General features: G+C 46.0%; 1 protein-coding gene across 1 annotated transcript in view; it reads left to right on the plus strand.

Moving 5' to 3' along the window:
• The first annotated feature begins 1,689 nt into the window (after nt 1-1,689).
• LOC147267388 (uncharacterized) overlaps nt 1,690-17,077 on the plus strand; it is a 373,440-nt gene continuing 358,052 nt past the window's right edge. Inside the window, exon 1 of the mRNA XM_086198256.1 lies at nt 1,690-1,704. The gene's annotated coding sequence lies outside the window, so the exon portion shown is untranslated. The remainder of the gene's footprint in view (nt 1,705-17,077) is intronic.

The following is a 17,077-nucleotide window of genomic DNA, read 5'->3' on the forward strand; positions in this document are numbered from 1 at the left end:
ATGCTACATACTCTCAAAAATATGCTTACAACATCTACAATACAACCCTCACACCTTCATAAAGCACACCATTGAATTCCTGACAAAAAACTACCAAAATATGGTCTTACATTCCACTTTTCCCAAAGTCAGATAGAAGGCCAAAGCCAATACATCGCATCATTACACCCCCTTAGACATGCATGAAATTCGATGACATTTGGCACGCATGTCCGGTCTGGCGAAAAGTTTGATATTCTGACAAAAAATATGGGAGAAAGTCGACAGCGCCACCTAGAGAGCCAAAACAAAAATTAAACATTTGGCGCGCTGTAACTGCTTGCACGAATGTCCCACAGACATGTGACCAACACCGTTGGACTCGTCTCATCAAGACAAACATTTCATACACTCTGACCACTAACCTATCTACAACACAATGTCCACAAATTGGACAAAACTGTCAAAATCAGGACTTTTCTACTCCCCGAACAAAATCTATCTCCTCCTTAACGTTAATGGTATCGCTTCCAAACTTTCACACATTACTCTCCCAACTCTGCTCTTCTAAAATCTTTAAAGGTTTTTATAAAACTCACTCGGTTCCATTTTATAAGCCGTCTAAGTCGGGGAGACACGTTTTACGTTACAATGGAAGTCAATGGGGAGGCCGTGTCCTCTCATGGTTCATACTCTCGAACAAATGCTTGTCACGTCTACACTGAAACTCACACAGCTTCACAAAACACACCACTGGATTCCTGAAAAAAATTCCTACAAAAATATGTTATGACATTGCACTTTGAAGAAACATATGCAGAGATATTTTATTTTCACACACTAAAAATATCCAATTTTCAGCTGCTGTCCACTCTAACACAGATGGCAGAGATTTGTTTACGGTTGTCATGGAAACCCCCACTCTTTACCTCTACACTCTCGCACAGATAAGGGAGAGCAGCGGGGGAGGTGCAGCTGCAGCAACAGCTGTCGCCCGTGATTGGACAGGGAGAACCTACATCTTTATCAACTCCATGCTCTCAAACACAGACATCACAACTCACAAAGTTCAAATCGCGCTTCTTCGGAAAAATATCCATCTAATTATGGTATTACATTGCACTTTTAAGAAACATGTGCAGAGTTACTTGCTTTTCACACACTACAAACGTCCAAATCCTGCTCTGCTATCCACACTAACACACAGTACACATTTGCCGTCAGTTGTCATGGAAACCGAAAGCGGAGCATATCTTCCCTCACGGTACATACTCTCAAAAAAACGATTACAACATCTAAAATACAACCCCCACACCTTCATAAAGCACACCATTGAATTCCTGACAAAAAACTCTATGACAATATGGTCTTACATTCCACTTTTGAACAACATATGGTAATTTGTGACTGTTTTTCACAGTAAAACTGCCAAATCCTCCTCTGCTCTCCACTCTGACACAGACGGCAGAGAGAGAGCAGAGAAGGGAGGGGCTCTCAAACCCTTGCAACAAGGCTCTGTGAAGTCTCAGCTCTCTCCTCTATGGTCAGATCTGACAGCTCTCTGCCAATCAGTTGCTGTGCTACGATGCAACTCATGACGTGTCATCATGCCACCTCTCTGCCAATCACTTGCTGTGCTGCAATGCACTCCGTGACGTCTCCTCATACGAGCTCATAAAAGCTGAAGGCTGCGGTCACCATTTTCTCTTGCTCTCGCGACTGGAGGTAAGTGCTTTTTCCCGATTTGCATGACATACTGTTAGCTTCAGCCATGCTGCCCTTAATTCAGTCTTTTCATTTGGTTCATCAATATGTATTTCCCCTACTTACATGTGCTCCGTCTATGCAGTAATGTTATTGTGCACTTACAACCCTAAACTCCGCACTCCGCCCGCTTGATGCGACAAAGCCGCTAGCTCCTTGTCGGCCATTTAGCATCACCGATACTCGGCCGCTAGCTCGTCGTCGTCGGCCATTTCGCATCACCGCTACCGGGCCGCTAGCTCGTCGTTGTCGGCCATTTCGCATCACCGCCGCTAGCTCGTCGTCGGCCATTTCGCATCACCGCATCTGGGCCGCTAGCTCGTGGTCGGCCATTTCGCATCACCGCCACTGGGCCGCTAGCTCGTGGTCGGCCATTTCGCATCACCGCCACTGGGCCGCTAGCTCGTCGTCGGCCATTTCGCATCCACGCGACTGGGCCGCAACCTCGTCGTCGGCCATTTTAGATAATCTATCTACATCTGTATGGTTTTGTGTATTTTTATCTTAGTAAAAACATATCTGTAAGATTGCATGTATGTGTCTACATGTATGTGTGCATACATGTTATATTGCACATCTTTTTTATATCTACATCTTATTTCTATTTTTATTACCTATTAGTATATGTCACAATATTATTCATTGCATTGGTGCTATTATTATATTGTAAAAACACCCTGATGTTTACTTTACAGATCTTGACTTGTCCCTTGCTGCTCTGCTGCTTTGTGCTACATCTACAACTGTTCTTCAGGAAATCTCTACTTTGAAAAATACACACATACACATAGTTACTTAATTTAGTATAACACATATCTTTTGTCTAATTCACCACTTTTGCATTTGGTTGCAAACTCACACACACACACACACTCATACACTCACTCACTCACTCACTCACACTCTATTTTACTGATTGCTCATCTCCCACAACCAAGGTAAGTTGCACTTCTTTAATTCACCCACTTCTGACAATCACGGCCCTCCCGTTTGTGAGTACAACTACCATTCTATACTTGTACACTTTGTCTGTGAATGCTTACTTTCACTATTTGTCTTTAGTAGATGCCCCGTTCCAAGTCCCACCGGCTTGCCCAGGCGGCCAAGCGGAGGATGGCGCAGCGGGAGCCTTGGACCCCTGGGCCGCCTGTCCCCGAGTTTGTTGCTCGTATGTATCAACACTTTTTGAAATACCACACTCCTGCTACTCTAACATGTGCTACAAAAACCATGTCTGCCATTGCCTCACATTCTAACATTGTCTCCATCCTAAAAGGGCGCGGTACCGGACGCCGCCATCGCGTGCGGAGATGGCCAACTTCACTCTACACCAACCACTCCGTGAAGTTGGTCACTCCTGCACAGTCCCCCGGCCAGAAGGTACTGATCTTTCTCATTCTACATCATTGCATGCATCTATGCACTCATGCTTGGTGTGTGTTCTAAAAAATTGCTTTTGTGACAGATGGTGTTCGTCCTCGGAGACTCCCACCTGCGCGCCATCGTCGACGGGTTCGTGAGTATGCCGCAGGGTTCTCTCACTTTTGGCTTCTTATCCGTTCCAGGTGGAGCCGCCTCTGACCTCAGGACCGAGGTCATGCATGCTACCCTCCCCTGGACCCCGGACTTGGTGTGCGTGGGGGCCCCCAGCAACAACCTCACAGCCAGCAGGACTGTTGGTGAGGCGTCGTTGGACTTCCGTGCTCTCCTGACCACAGTCAGCAGCCTCTGGCCGACGGTGAGCTTCTCTTTGTCATATACTGTTACTATTATGTCTTTCCTCCTACACAGTCACACTTGTTACTTATGTCATTATTTACATTCACACTTAACATTTTTTTCATTTCGCCCTTCAAGGTGTTAGTGATGGATTTCCCTCCACGCTTAACTATCGATCCGGCCTTGCAGGACCTGCTACGTCAGGAATACCGCCGTGTCACAGCGCGCATGGGTATGTTAAACTTTTACACATCTTCTTGTCCAATCAATTGCATACTTCTATTTAATGTACAGTACACCATTATAATAGGTATTTCTGCTTTCCACATCTGTCAGGTATCCCATACGTGTCTATGGCGGAGCACCTCCCAGTCCATCGGTTGGAGCTGTGGTGCCACGACGGTGTAAGTACAGCTTTTTGTCTTCGTTTACATATGTCACATTCTTTAACTGCCCTCTTCTCCCATGCTACATGACCCTACGCCATTAAAGTCTGCTTTGTTTTCCTGTCTTTCAGGTGCATCTCAGCGACTCCGATGGCATGCCGGTTGTGGTGGACCTGCTGTGGAACGCCGCGGTCCGTCAGCTCGCCCCCCCTCCACCACAGCCCACCGTGTCACCCCGCACATCGCCACGTGTGAGGGTGTCTCCCAGGGTGATCGTGACGGGACACGTTCCTGTGCCTCGTCGTCGTGACCCCCGGGAGTGGACCCTCGTTGGACGGGCATGCGCGGTAATGTATTTCACTACTACATTATCCAAATGCACATTTCCTTACGCTTTTTGTCATAAGCAACATCTAATATATATCCTCCTTCCCCTCTTTGCTTTCTATTTGAAAGACTGGTACACCTCCGGCCCGACGGTCTGCCATCCCCTCCAACCCGGTGTGGTTCAGCAGTGACATGCTGGATGCCATGGAGAAGGTTTCACCTTCTTCTGGCTCTGGCTGCACTGCTGCGCCACCAGCTGGCCAGGTAACTATACCACCCATTACATGTACTTCTTTCAAGCCTACATTCATATCAGATTTTGTAAACAAAAATTCTCTCCTTCCTTCAGCCTTCCCCTGGGCACGGGAAGCGCCAGCGCCAACGTGTTGCCTCAAAGCGCAAAGGAGGAAAGCGACAGGTTGGTAATTTGATCTTCTCTTCCAATAACTGCACTATACCTTAGACCTGCATTTTAACTTTATACATGTAAATCCACTTATTTTGTACTTGCACTCCTTTTCTTTCTTTAGGTGCTGGCAACACCACCTTCCCGTCTGACCGTGTCCGCCTCCAAGCCCCGTCCAGCAGCGCAGCAGGTTCGCCTTGATTTAATTACATACAGTTTACTCCTTGTGGCTCATTCAAATCACCAACATTTCCTCTCCTATTTCATTCACATTTAACATTCTCTTTTCATCTTTTTATCAGGTGGAGGTGGCAGCCAAGGCGTGCGTGGAGGACTCTGCGGTGCCACTGACTGCTGCCGTGGTGCCAGAGGGTCGGAGGAGGGAGGTTGCCGCAGCTTGCCCGGCCTTGCTGACGGAGTCGCCTGTCAAGGAGCCAACCCAGACGACGCACACGCCCAGCAAAGCTAAGTCTGACTTTTCAATGTTTTCCTTGCATGATGTAAGAGCAGCTAAAGCAGATTCCAATGGCAATGATGTGGCAATGGTGGCTCCTAATAGCAGAGGCATTAAGGTACTTAAGCTTGTGAAGGGCTCATTTCACCAGGGACATGAGCAGTTTAAGTATGGAGGACTGCAGTGTATGGCTATTGCTTTGGTCAGCTTAGCCAAACACACTTTGAGCAATGTGTTCTCATGGAAAACATGTGATGTAGATCACGTCCTATTTGAAGGAGATCAGTTATACACCTTCCTGCGTGACAGTGGCTCTTTTACACATCCCTCAAACCTGCTATCTGTTCCTGATCTGCCACAGCACTTGGAAGTTGATGGACAGTTATGCAGTTTCCATTTTGGGGATGTACTGTTAGGGGAAGTTGGTGTGACTGAAGGGGAGCTGGTGGACTTTGGTGTCTTTATCAGTCTGCGTGATGGACTGGCCAGGATCTTCAGTGAGTACAACACATGTCTTATGACACTGTGTGGTAACACCACTTCGATCATCCATCAGGATGGACAGTTTGCTGTTGTCGACAGTCACTCACGTAATTATAGTGGCTTGTCACATTGCCATGGTACCAGTGTGGTTCTGCATTTTGCATGTCTTGATGACCTCCATCACTACATCTGCTGTTTGGCTGAGAGTCTCAGTTCAAACCAAAAACTTTTTGAACTCTGTGGTGTTGTTGTGTGTCTGGATGTAAATCCAGTTCCATCTGGTGTGTCTCAAGACAGGCGTTCCATTGAGTGTAGTAAATCAACACAGCCTACTGTCACTAGGCAAACAGTACATGATGACTCTGTACACATATCTGACCATGTTCTTACTGTAGGTGAAAGTCTGCCAATGTTTAACATTGCTGACCAGACTTCATCCCATGATGGCAGCACTGCAGTACAGGAAGAACCACACTGTAGTCATGGCATGGACCGCAACATTTCTCCTGACATCCATGTGTCAAAGAAATTAAAGACACGTCATGAGAATACACGTAGTGCAGACATAGAAATTATTGGCGTTGCCACAAATGGTGCGCTGATGTTTTGTCCTCTTGGTGTAGATACTTGTAAATCTTTATGTCAAAAGTTACATGTTAACTTTGACAAGGTCAATCCTCTACTCTCCACAGAAGTTGGATTGATCGGTCCTCCATGTAAGAATGAGAGGATCGTTGCTGATGGGAACTGCTTCTTCAGAGCCATCTCTCAGGCAGTGAGTGGCTCTCAGAAGCACCATCGCAAGATTAGATCTGCTGTTTGTGTAGAGCTGGAGAGAAATGCTCAAAAATATGTGTCTCTTTTGAGAACACAGTATTCATCTGTGTCACAGTACCTCCAGCAGTCCAGGATGAAATATGTTAACACTTGGGCCACAGAGGTGGAAATACAGGTCACAGCAGATTTCTTAGGATTTAGTGTTTGTACATTTGTGGATGGACGTTGGATTAAGTATAGCAGTGCTGGTGACCTTTTGCACTCTCAGTGCATTTATGTACAAAACATCCTGGATAGGCATTTTGAGAATGTGGTCTGTGTGTCTAAGCCTGGACTACAGACCTGTTACGGTTATTGTAAATTTGTGGATGTTGGCACTTACACCTTGAGGACTAGGAAGCAGGATGTTGGTGATACTGAATCAATAGGATGTAGCTTTCCATTTGTAGTTTTTGACAAGGGACTTGACACTGATAAGGTTGTGCAAGACAAAACTCAGATGAAAGTTAATACTTCTTATCCCAGATCTAAATATTTGACAGTAAAGAAAAGAACACAGGAAAAGTTGAATACGTTGCTGGCAAAGCAAAATACAAAATTTTACAGAACAACATATTCCAAAAATGTTCTGTATAGGGAAAGGATGAAATTCTTTAGTCACATTAAATATCACACACAATTGGAACATAAGCAGCATGTGAAGGCAAAGAGTAAAGCAAGGAGTTTAACACAATACCAGCACAACCCCCAGCATAGACAAAGAGTTAAAGAAATGAGTAAAGTTAAAAGTATGCTGAAATATAGACAAAACCTACAGTACAAACAAGGTCTCAAATCAAAAAGTGTGGCAAAATACAAACATAATACACATCATAGAAAGCAAGTTAGAGCCAGGAGTATTGACAAGTATAGACACAGCAATGTGCTTAGACAAAAACTTAAACACACACAATTCATTAAGTATCAATTAAATATCAAACATAGAATGAAAGTCAGAGCCAAAAATAAGGAAGTTGTGAAAAGAAAGTATCACGAAAGCTCCAAATTTAAACAGCAAGTTCTTACTAATGTTCAATTAAGTAGAAAAAGCACAGCTGTAAGGTGTCAAGATTTCACCTTTGTCATGGAACGCTTTTTGGATAAGGTTAGAGACGGCCCTGAGTTCATCTGTTGTGTCTGTCATCGGTTGTTGTTCAGAACTCAGGTGCTGGGTTGTAGCTATGAAATGTATGCTGGAAATTCTGCCAGAGTTGCCGTTGCTAACCGATGCATTAGTGACACGTATTTGCATAGGTGTGGTAGTGATTGTGTTGTGCCTTGTGGGTTGGCAGCTTGTAGGGGTCAACTTTGGATCTGCCATACGTGTCACAGTAAAATTTCCAAAGGGCAGATTCCAGCTGAGTGTTGGGTCAACAACCTGACACCGGATCCCATTCCGCCGGAACTGGGATGCTTGAATAGCTTGGAGCAACACTTGATTGCGCTGCATATTCCGTTCATGAAATTGTTGGCATTGCCAAAAGGGGGGCAGAACGGAGTACATGGGCCGGTAACATGCGTTCCGGCTAATGTCGTGCAGACAACCAATGTGTTGCCTAGGACTAGCGTGGAAGGGTCCATGATGCAGGTCAAACTTAAACGCAAGTTGACCTACAAAGGGACATTATAGGTATCAGTTTGTCGATAGTACACGAGTAAGACAGGCGCTGCACTTTTTGAAAAGGAATAATCCTTTCTACAAGGACATTGACTTCAATGAGGATTGGGTCAATGACTTTTGTCGCCAGGACGATGGCGAGACTGAGGAGGTTCAGTCTGACGGTGAGGACGGAGCTGTCGTAGATGGGGCAGAGTCTTGTGAGCAGAAGCAGGTCATTTCAGAGGGTGCGGTGACAGCTCCGTCAGGTGGTCAAGACGACGTGATAGATGATTCAACAGAAATAATTCAAGATGAACTGTTGCATGACAGACAGCAGCACTGCATGTTTCAGGACACTTGTCTTATGCCTGTTGATATTGGTCAGGAAGCATTAGACCAGTATTTCGAGGACATCATCAACGTGGCGCCTGCGGAAGGGAATAGTCCAGTTAGGCTGCTTTCTGACCAGACGAACGAGGCCAAGTGTTTCCCCGTCTTGTTTCCTCTGGGTAGGAAAACATTTCACGACGGGCGCTCGCAAGCGTTGACATTGACGCGGTACTTCAACAACCGGATTATGCATGCGGATGGCCGCTATTCCGGCAACGTTGAGTACATTTTCTTCAGTCAGTACATGTCTGAGGCTGAGCAAGTGTCCTCTAAAGTTTCCGTGGCAGGGCGTAAGGGTAGGGCAGGTCAGAAGTCCCAGAAGGTTAGCGCAGCGATGCTGATGAACGAGGACACTTTGAAGCAGATGTTGCAGGTCGACGAGGGCTTCAGATTTCTGAAGCCCATTCGAGGAACGCCTGCCTTTTGGCAGTCGGTTCAAAAGGACCTGTTAGCATGCGTCCGTCAGTTGGGGATTCCGACGTGGTTCTGTTCGTTTTCGTCTGCTGATCTGCGCTGGCAGAATCTCCTGACCAGTATCCTGAAGCAGGAGGGCAGAACGCAGACGGTAGAGGATTTGGAGTGGGCAGACAGGTGCGAGCTGTTGCGGAGGAACCCCGTGACAGCCGCGAGGATGTTTGACTACAGGTGGCATTGCTTTTTGAATGAGGTTCTCAAGTCTCCTTCACAACCGATTGGCAAAATCACAGATTACTTTTATCGAGTAGAATTTCAGCAGCGCGGCTCCCCTCATGTCCACTGTCTGTTTTGGATTGAGGGGGCTCCCCAAATTGATAAGAACACAGATGAGGAGGTGGTGGCATTTATTGACCAATATGTCACCTGCGACTTAAACCCTGACGATGACACGTTATCGGCTATCGTGGCATCGGTTCAAGCCCACTCCAGGCGACACACCAAATCCTGTTTGAAACACGGAACGTGTCGCTTCCATTTCCCAAAAGTTGTTTCGGCCCGGACTTTTGTTTGTAAAACAGAAATTAAAACCTGTACCTGTGATCCGAAGGCCAGAGAGAATCCTCAGTCAACAAGCGTGCCGGTCTGTAATTGTTTCCAGGACACGAATCCCATTAATAAGGAGACGGCACACGCCATTTTGAAAGCCGTGAAGAAGGCTGTTAAAAAAGCGGACGCAGGAGAAGTGGCCTACGCTAGCGTGGACCACTTGTTCCAGACTCTGGGCATTAATCAGGAGATTTTTGAGCTGGCTTTTAAGCGCCTTCACACAAAGACTAGGATAGTCTATAAAAGAGGGGTAAAGGATGTCTGGGTGAACCAGTATAGTAAGAATTTGTTGAAGTGCTGGAATGCTAACATGGACATTAGCTTTGTCACCGATGCCTATGCAGTAATCATTTATATCATTTCGTATATAACCAAAGCCGAGAGAGAAATTGGGCTTTTATTGGCAAACGCACAAAAAGAAGCATCCAAACAATCAAATCTCTCTGCTAGAGAGGCTTTGAAAAAATTAGGAAGTGTGTATTTGCACAATAGGGACGTTTGTGCCCAGGAGTCGGTGTACAGGCTAACGAACATGCATCTCAGGGAGTGTTCCAGGAAGGTTGTTTTTGTGCCAACGGGGGCAAATGTAGTTAGGATGAGTTTACCCCTCAGTGTGTTGAGGCAGAAAGCCGCTTGTGGTGACATGAGGTCAGAGGATATGTGGATGCCAAATATCGTTGATAGGTATAGGAGCAGGCCAGATGACCAGGTGTTCGAGGACATGTGTATGGCTACGTTTGCGTCTGAGTATCGTCTTCTCAGCAAGAATGAAAAGTCCAAGAACATGATTCAACTGAAGAATGGACTTGGCTTCATCTCGAGGAGAACGCGGTCTCAGTTCGCTGTTGTGCGCTACATGCGCTTCGACTTAGAAAAGCAAGAGGAAGCACACTATCAGAGTCTGCTTCAGATGTATCTCCATTACAGAATTGACGCAGATCTGAAACCTGAGGGTTTTCATCTGTTCAGTCAGTTCTATAAGGATGGAGAGGTTAGGTTTAGGGACGGTTCGATGAAGTCGGTCCAAAGCGTCGTCGATGAGAACAGGGCCAGGTTTGAGGTCGATTGTCCTGAGTTGGATCACGCTGAGGAGATTGCTCAGCAAGGTCAGGTGGATGAGGATGTTTGGGGGGAGCTCTGTCCTGAGCTGGAAGCGGAACGCCTCGAGTGTTTAGAGGAGATGAAAGAGCAACGGCAAGGCGAAAATGCTGATGAGCATTTGGCCGACGCCTTACAAAATGTTCCCGATTTGGCGGCTGCCAAACCAAAAACAGATGTGTTTTTGGAGAGGAACAGGAGCATTTTGCCCAGAAGTGACGGCTTGGCCTTAGTTAGGTCTCTGAACGAGACGCAAATGGCTGTCTTCAACAAAGTTAGACAGTGGTGTCTGCAGAAGGCCATGGGTAAGAACCCAGAGCCTCTGCATGTGTTTTTGACAGGCGGTGCAGGGACGGGGAAAAGTCACTTAATTAGGGCCATTCAGTACGAGGCCGGGAGACTGCTGGCAACACTTTGTCATCAACCAGATAGCATTTCGGTTCTGTTAATGGCCTCCACGGGCATAGCTGCATACACTTTAAATGCAGCAACAATTCATCACTCGCTGAGTATTGGCACACACTCCAGCTTGCCCTACACACCCTTGGGAGAAGACAAACTGAACTCTCTAAGGGCCACATTTAGAGACCTCCAAATTGTCATCATTGATGAGATTAGCATGGTTGATCACAATCTGTTGGCATACGTTCACGGCAGGTTGAGGCAGTTAAAACAGACCGGTGACTTTTCCCCATTCGGTAATGTTAGCGTCATAGCCGTCGGTGACTTCTACCAGTTGCCTCCCGTTAAAGGGAAGCCGCTGTACGCTGGTCAGGTTGGTGTGGACCTGTGGTGCCACTTTAGCGTGGTGGAGCTGACTACTGTCGTCAGACAGAAGGACAGCTCCTTTGCTGAGATGTTGAACAGGCTTCGGGTGCGTTCAAAGAAAACCCCCATGTTAGACGGCGACGTCCAAATTTTGAAATCGCGAGAGACAGGGGAAGATAGCTCGGCCTTGCATATTTTCACCACAAATGTGCAAGTGGAAGAATTTAATTTGAACCAGTTGTTCCGCACGTGCCCAGATTACGTTGAAATTGACGCTAAAGACTTTACGCCGAACCGCAAAACCGGCAAATTGGAACCTGGAATCATTAGCAAGGGGCAGGGCACGTGTTTGGAATCTAAATTGTGTTTGGCCAAAAACGCCAGAGTCATGCTCTGTCGTAACGTCGACGTCCAGGACGGTCTGGTCAATGGCGCGTGTGGCACTGTCAGCTACATTGAATTTGGCCCCGACCCCACATTTCCTCTGAGAATTTACGTCAAGTTCGATGACGAAAACATTGGCAGACAGAGGAGGACAGAGTGTCCACACGCAGCAGTAGAATACAGGCATTCTACTGCTATTGAACCAGACAGGGAGAAGACCAGGAAGCGCGGTTGTGTGCGGGTGCAGTTTCCCCTCAGGCTAGCGTGGGCTTGTACAGTCCACAAAGTACAGGGGTTGACTGTAGACCAGGCTGTTGTCAGTTTAAAGAAGGTATTTGCACCTGGGCAGGCGTATGTAGCTCTCAGTCGTGTTAGGGCCTTGTCGGGACTGATCATCAAGGACTTTGAAGAGAAAGCCATTTACTGCAAGGACACCATTAAGGAGGCCATGGCTAGCATGCCTCCATTTTTGATTGAGCAGCCTTCATCAAATACACAGTTCGCGGTGTATTTGATGAACGTACAAAGTTTAAGTCGCCACCTGCTAGACTTGGTGTCCTGCACGCAGCATTTGCAGCTTAACTGCATTGCTGTCACAGAAACATGGCTCACTGCACAGTCCTCATTGGACTGTGTGCAAATTTCCGGCTACGATTTCCACAGTCGTCCTCGGTCTCTGTGTTACAGCGCCGCTGACCCCACATTCTCCAAATTCCAGCAGTTAGAACGCGGTGGCGTCGGCCTGTATAGTTTAGCCCATTCGGACGTCGACATTCTGCAGGTACCCGATTTCAATCTGGAGTGCTTGGTGTGCCTGCACAAAAAATGGAGCATTTCCCTGGCCGTCATTTACCGTCCACCAGCGTATCCAAATTTGCTGTTCAAAGGCAATGTGGGGAGGTTGCTTGACTGGTTAACTCCGACAAGTAACACTGTTGTAGTCATGGGAGACTTTAATGAGAACATTTTGAAAGGGTCATCAATTTGTAAATTTATGGAAGAAAAAGGGTTCACCCAACACGTGACACAAGAGACCACAGAAAAGGGGACGCTAATTGACCACGTTTACGTTAAAACGTCACAGTACGACGTGGAATGTGCAGTCTGGCCAGCCTACTTCAGCGATCACGAAGGGATCCTGTGTAGGTTTTCTGTTTCAGATGATCAGGGGGAGTTAGATGACCTCGCCAGTTTGTTTAGCTTGGATGACTTTGAGGATTTCCAGGGCGATTCTGACCACCAGGATGACTGAGTGTCAAAGCTACATGGCTGTCCCAGGTCAAATACTAGCCTCATGTCAGCTCAGTTGGCTCTGTGTGTGCTGGTAGGACAAGTTGACTCGGACCTGTTGTTGATAGGAAGCCTGGCATGATTGTTGGCATTTGTTAGTGTAGAAAGTCCCACTCCACCTCTCTGTGCCCTTTTTAACCTTTTAACTTTTTTAACCTTTTTAACTTTGGCTATTTATTCTGTGCATGTCTTGACATGCACGGTTTTTAAGGTATTTATTCATGTATTTATTATTAACTTATTCCACTGTCACGCACTGCACTTACTGCAGTTTTGTAGTGACTATGAGTTGGTAGTTTAGCTCCACGAATCATGGTTCCACTGGTGCTGCGTGACAATCATGGGTCACAGCACGTTGTTGTTGTTGATATTTATAGTTGTTGTTTGTTATTTATAGTTGTTGTGAGTCACTGTCTGTCACATTATTGCTGTTGGTCTCTTATGAATGTTTTATCAATGTATTCTGTATGTATTTTTGCCTGTTGTCTCTCCTCTCAGCCCCCTCCCTCTTTGTCTCTCTCTCTCTCTCTGTATCTCCTCTTCTCCCACTGCCCCCGCCCCTCACCCCCAAGTCTATCTCCCCTCTCCACCCCAGCCCCATCTCTCTCCCTCTCCCTCTCAACCCCAACCGGTCCAGGCAGGTGGCCGCCCACTTTGAGCCTGGTTCTGCCTGAGGTTTCTTCCTGTAAAAGGGAGTTTTTCCTCACCACCGTCGCCAAGTGCTTGCTCATGTGGGAATGTTGGGTTTCTTTCACTAAACTTGTAAATAGTTGGTTTATTGAACCCCAACGGGGAGAAATTTCATTGAAGTTCTAAATTACTTTGATTAATTATGTTCACTGTATGTTCTAAATGCATTTTTGTTTGACTTCAGATTTATAATTTACATTTTGTTACACATGCAGTGACTGTCTCTAATTGACCTTTTGTTCAAATTAATCAGTTAATAAATTCCCATGTTCACCACAGCTGATGTCTGTCTTTTATTGTCACAATAACTGTACATGGACAATGAATGTTGAACTTTCTAATCCACAGTCAAATGTCCTGTTTTCAATGCTGTATTTTGCCACATTCATGGTTGATGATATTCAGCAACTTAACTGGAAGAACCACAGTAAAGTGACAGCCAACAGGTAGCACAGACAATGATGAACACAAGGGTCAATATGAAGCTGTCACATCTGCAGTCACACTTTGGGTCCAACTGGAGCTTCTACCTCCTCAACTTCAACTCTCACCACTTTGATACCAACATGGATGGAGGAGCACTTCTCCATCACCCTGGGATTGATGATGTCATTCAACACCTTCACTAGGAGAAGCACATCAAACTTAGACAAAGGTAGGACAGAAGATGACAGGCAGACGGATCAATGCTGTCAGCTCAGCACTTGGAGTCACAACTGAAAAAGATGGTCTAAAATATTACTATTGGCCAACATATGGAGAGTTAATGACTGTTTTTAACAGTAAAACTGGCAGAATCCTCCTCTGCCCTTCAGTCTAATACAGATGGTAGAGATTTGTTTACTGTTGTCATGGAAACAGAAAGGGAGCATCTCTGCTCTCATGGTACATATTCTCAAACACTTCTAGCTTCTAAATTAAAAGACCCACACCTTCAAAAACCATATTATTGAATTCCTGACAAAAAAACTATAAAAACATCTGGTAACATTCAACTTTTGACCCACATAAGCAGAGTTATGACTGGTTTTCACAGTAAAACTGCCAAATCCTCCTCTGCTCTCAGCTCTGACACAGATGGCAGAGAGCGAGCAGAGAAGGGAGGGGCTCTTAAAGGGCCGGCTCTCAACTCTGCACTCGCGCTGTGCAGCGCACTGAGGCTCGTATCTCCTAAACTACAAGGCCTAGGGATTTGCCGATTACACCGTTGGATTGGGGCCGGCGATCCGGCCGCGGTTAGGCGGGGGCTCAGGCCCTAACAACGCTGCTTGCAGCTTTAATTAGGGCCTGAGCCAGAAGGTACTTCTGGCGAAGACCCTATTATGTTTGCTCGGCAGAGCAACACATTAGCAGCACTAAAAACACTAAAAACACACACTAAACAGTGTCCCAGGCCCCCCCAACACCCATGAGGCAACTGGGCCAGACGGCCCGGAGCCAGTTTTCACATACACACCCATTCAAAACCTGGTATTATACTGTTCTTGCTCTCAATGAGTGCGCGCTATATGCGCATAATGCGCATAACGCGCATAATCTAATTTGACCCCCTGAACATGCATGAAATTCGCTGAATTTCGGCACAATCGTTCGGTATGTCTCAACATTCACTAATCAAAAACAAAAACGCCACAAAAGTCTCTAGCGCCACCTAGGGAGCCACACAAAAAAAGATAATTTTTTTTAATTTCGCGCGCTATAACTCCTCACACAAAACTCCCACAGACATGGGACCAACACCGTTGGACTCGTCTCATCAAGACGAACAATTCTTACACTCTGACCCCTCACCTATCTCCAACAGAATGTCCACAAATTGGACAAAACTGTCAAAATCAGGACTTTTTTTACTCCCCGAACAAAATCTATCTCCTCCTAAACCGTAAATGCCAGGGCTTCCAAACTTTCACACATTACTCTCCCAACTGTGCTCTTCAAAAATCTTTAAAGGCTAATATACTACGCGCTCGGTTTGGATTTTATAAACCCTCAAAGTGGGGGAGACACGTTTCACGCTTACAATGGAAGTCAATGGGGAGGCCGTGTCCTCTCATGGTACATACTCTCGAACAAATGCTTCTCACGTCTATACCATACATCGCACAGCTTTTAAAAACATATCACTGTATTCCTGACAAAAATCCCTACAAAAATATGGTATTTTGTGTTACTTTCCACCAACGTAGGCCGAGTTATTCAGCTTTTACACACTACATTTCTCTTAATCCTCCACTCTCTCCACTCTAGCACAGATCAAAGAAAGTGCAGCGGGGGAGGGGTTCTTAATGGGCCAGCTGGCAGCTCTGCTCTCAGCTCTGACAGAGATGGCAGAGATTTGTTTACTGTAGTCATGGAAACCACAATTGGCACTTCTCTGCCCTCATGTACATACTCTCAAACAAACACTTGTCGCTTCTAAATTAAAACACTCACACCTTCAGAAAACACACCATTGAATTCCTGAGAAAAAACTCTACGAACTGATGTCTTTACATTACACTTTTGACCAACATATGCAGAGTTATGACTGTGTTTGTCAGTAAAACTGCCAAATCCTCCTCTGCTCTCCACTCTGACAGAGATGGCAGAGAGCGAGCAGAGAAGGGAGGGGCTCTTAAAGGGCCGGCTCTCAACTCTGCACTCACACTGTGCAGCGCACTGAGGCTCGTATCTCCTAAACTACAAGGCCTAGGGATTTGCCGATTACACCGTTGGATTCGGGCCGGCGATCCGGCCGCGGTTAGGCGGGGGCTCAGGCCCTAACAACGCTGCTTGCAGCTTTAATCTTCTTCTTCTTATTCTTTCCGGTTCCGCCGCCAAAAAAACCCTTAATTTCACCCCCTGAACATGCATGAAATTCGCTGAATTTTTGCACGCACGTCCGGTCCGGCGAAAAATTTTATATTTAAAAAAAAAATTTAACGCAAAACTCAACAGCGCCACCTAGCAAGCCAAAAACACGTTTACGTCAATAACTTCCCCGAGGAATGTCCCACAGACATGGGACCAACACCGCTGGATTCGTCTCATCAAGACGAAAAATTCGTACACTCTGACCCCTGACCTAACTCCAAAAGGATGTCCACAATTTGGACACAAACGTCCAATTTTTCACCATCGCACCCTCCGAACAAAATCTATCTCCTCCTAAACCGTAAATGGTATCGCTTCCAAACTTTCACACAGTACTCTCCCGACGTTGCTGACTAAAAGTTCAGTAAGAATTTTATATGAATCGCTCGGTTTCCGTTTTATAAGCCGTCAAATTTGCGACAAAAATTCACGTTATAATGGAAGTCTATGGGGAGAGCGTGTCCTCCCAGGTACATACTGTCAAACAAATGCTTCTCACGTCTATACCATACATTGCACAGCTTCAGAAAACACACCACTGTATTCCTGACAAAAATCCCTAACAAAATTTGGTATTTTTTGTTACTTTTGACCAACGTATGCCCACTTATTCAGCTTTTACACACTACATTTCTCTTCATCCTCCG

This window comes from Aulostomus chinensis, chromosome 3 (assembly GCF_037954235.1).
Source record: "Aulostomus chinensis isolate RoL2024-O1b breed Wild chromosome 3, RoL_Achi_v1.0, whole genome shotgun sequence".
Classification (NCBI taxonomy): Eukaryota; Metazoa; Chordata; class Actinopteri; order Syngnathiformes; family Aulostomidae; genus Aulostomus; species Aulostomus chinensis.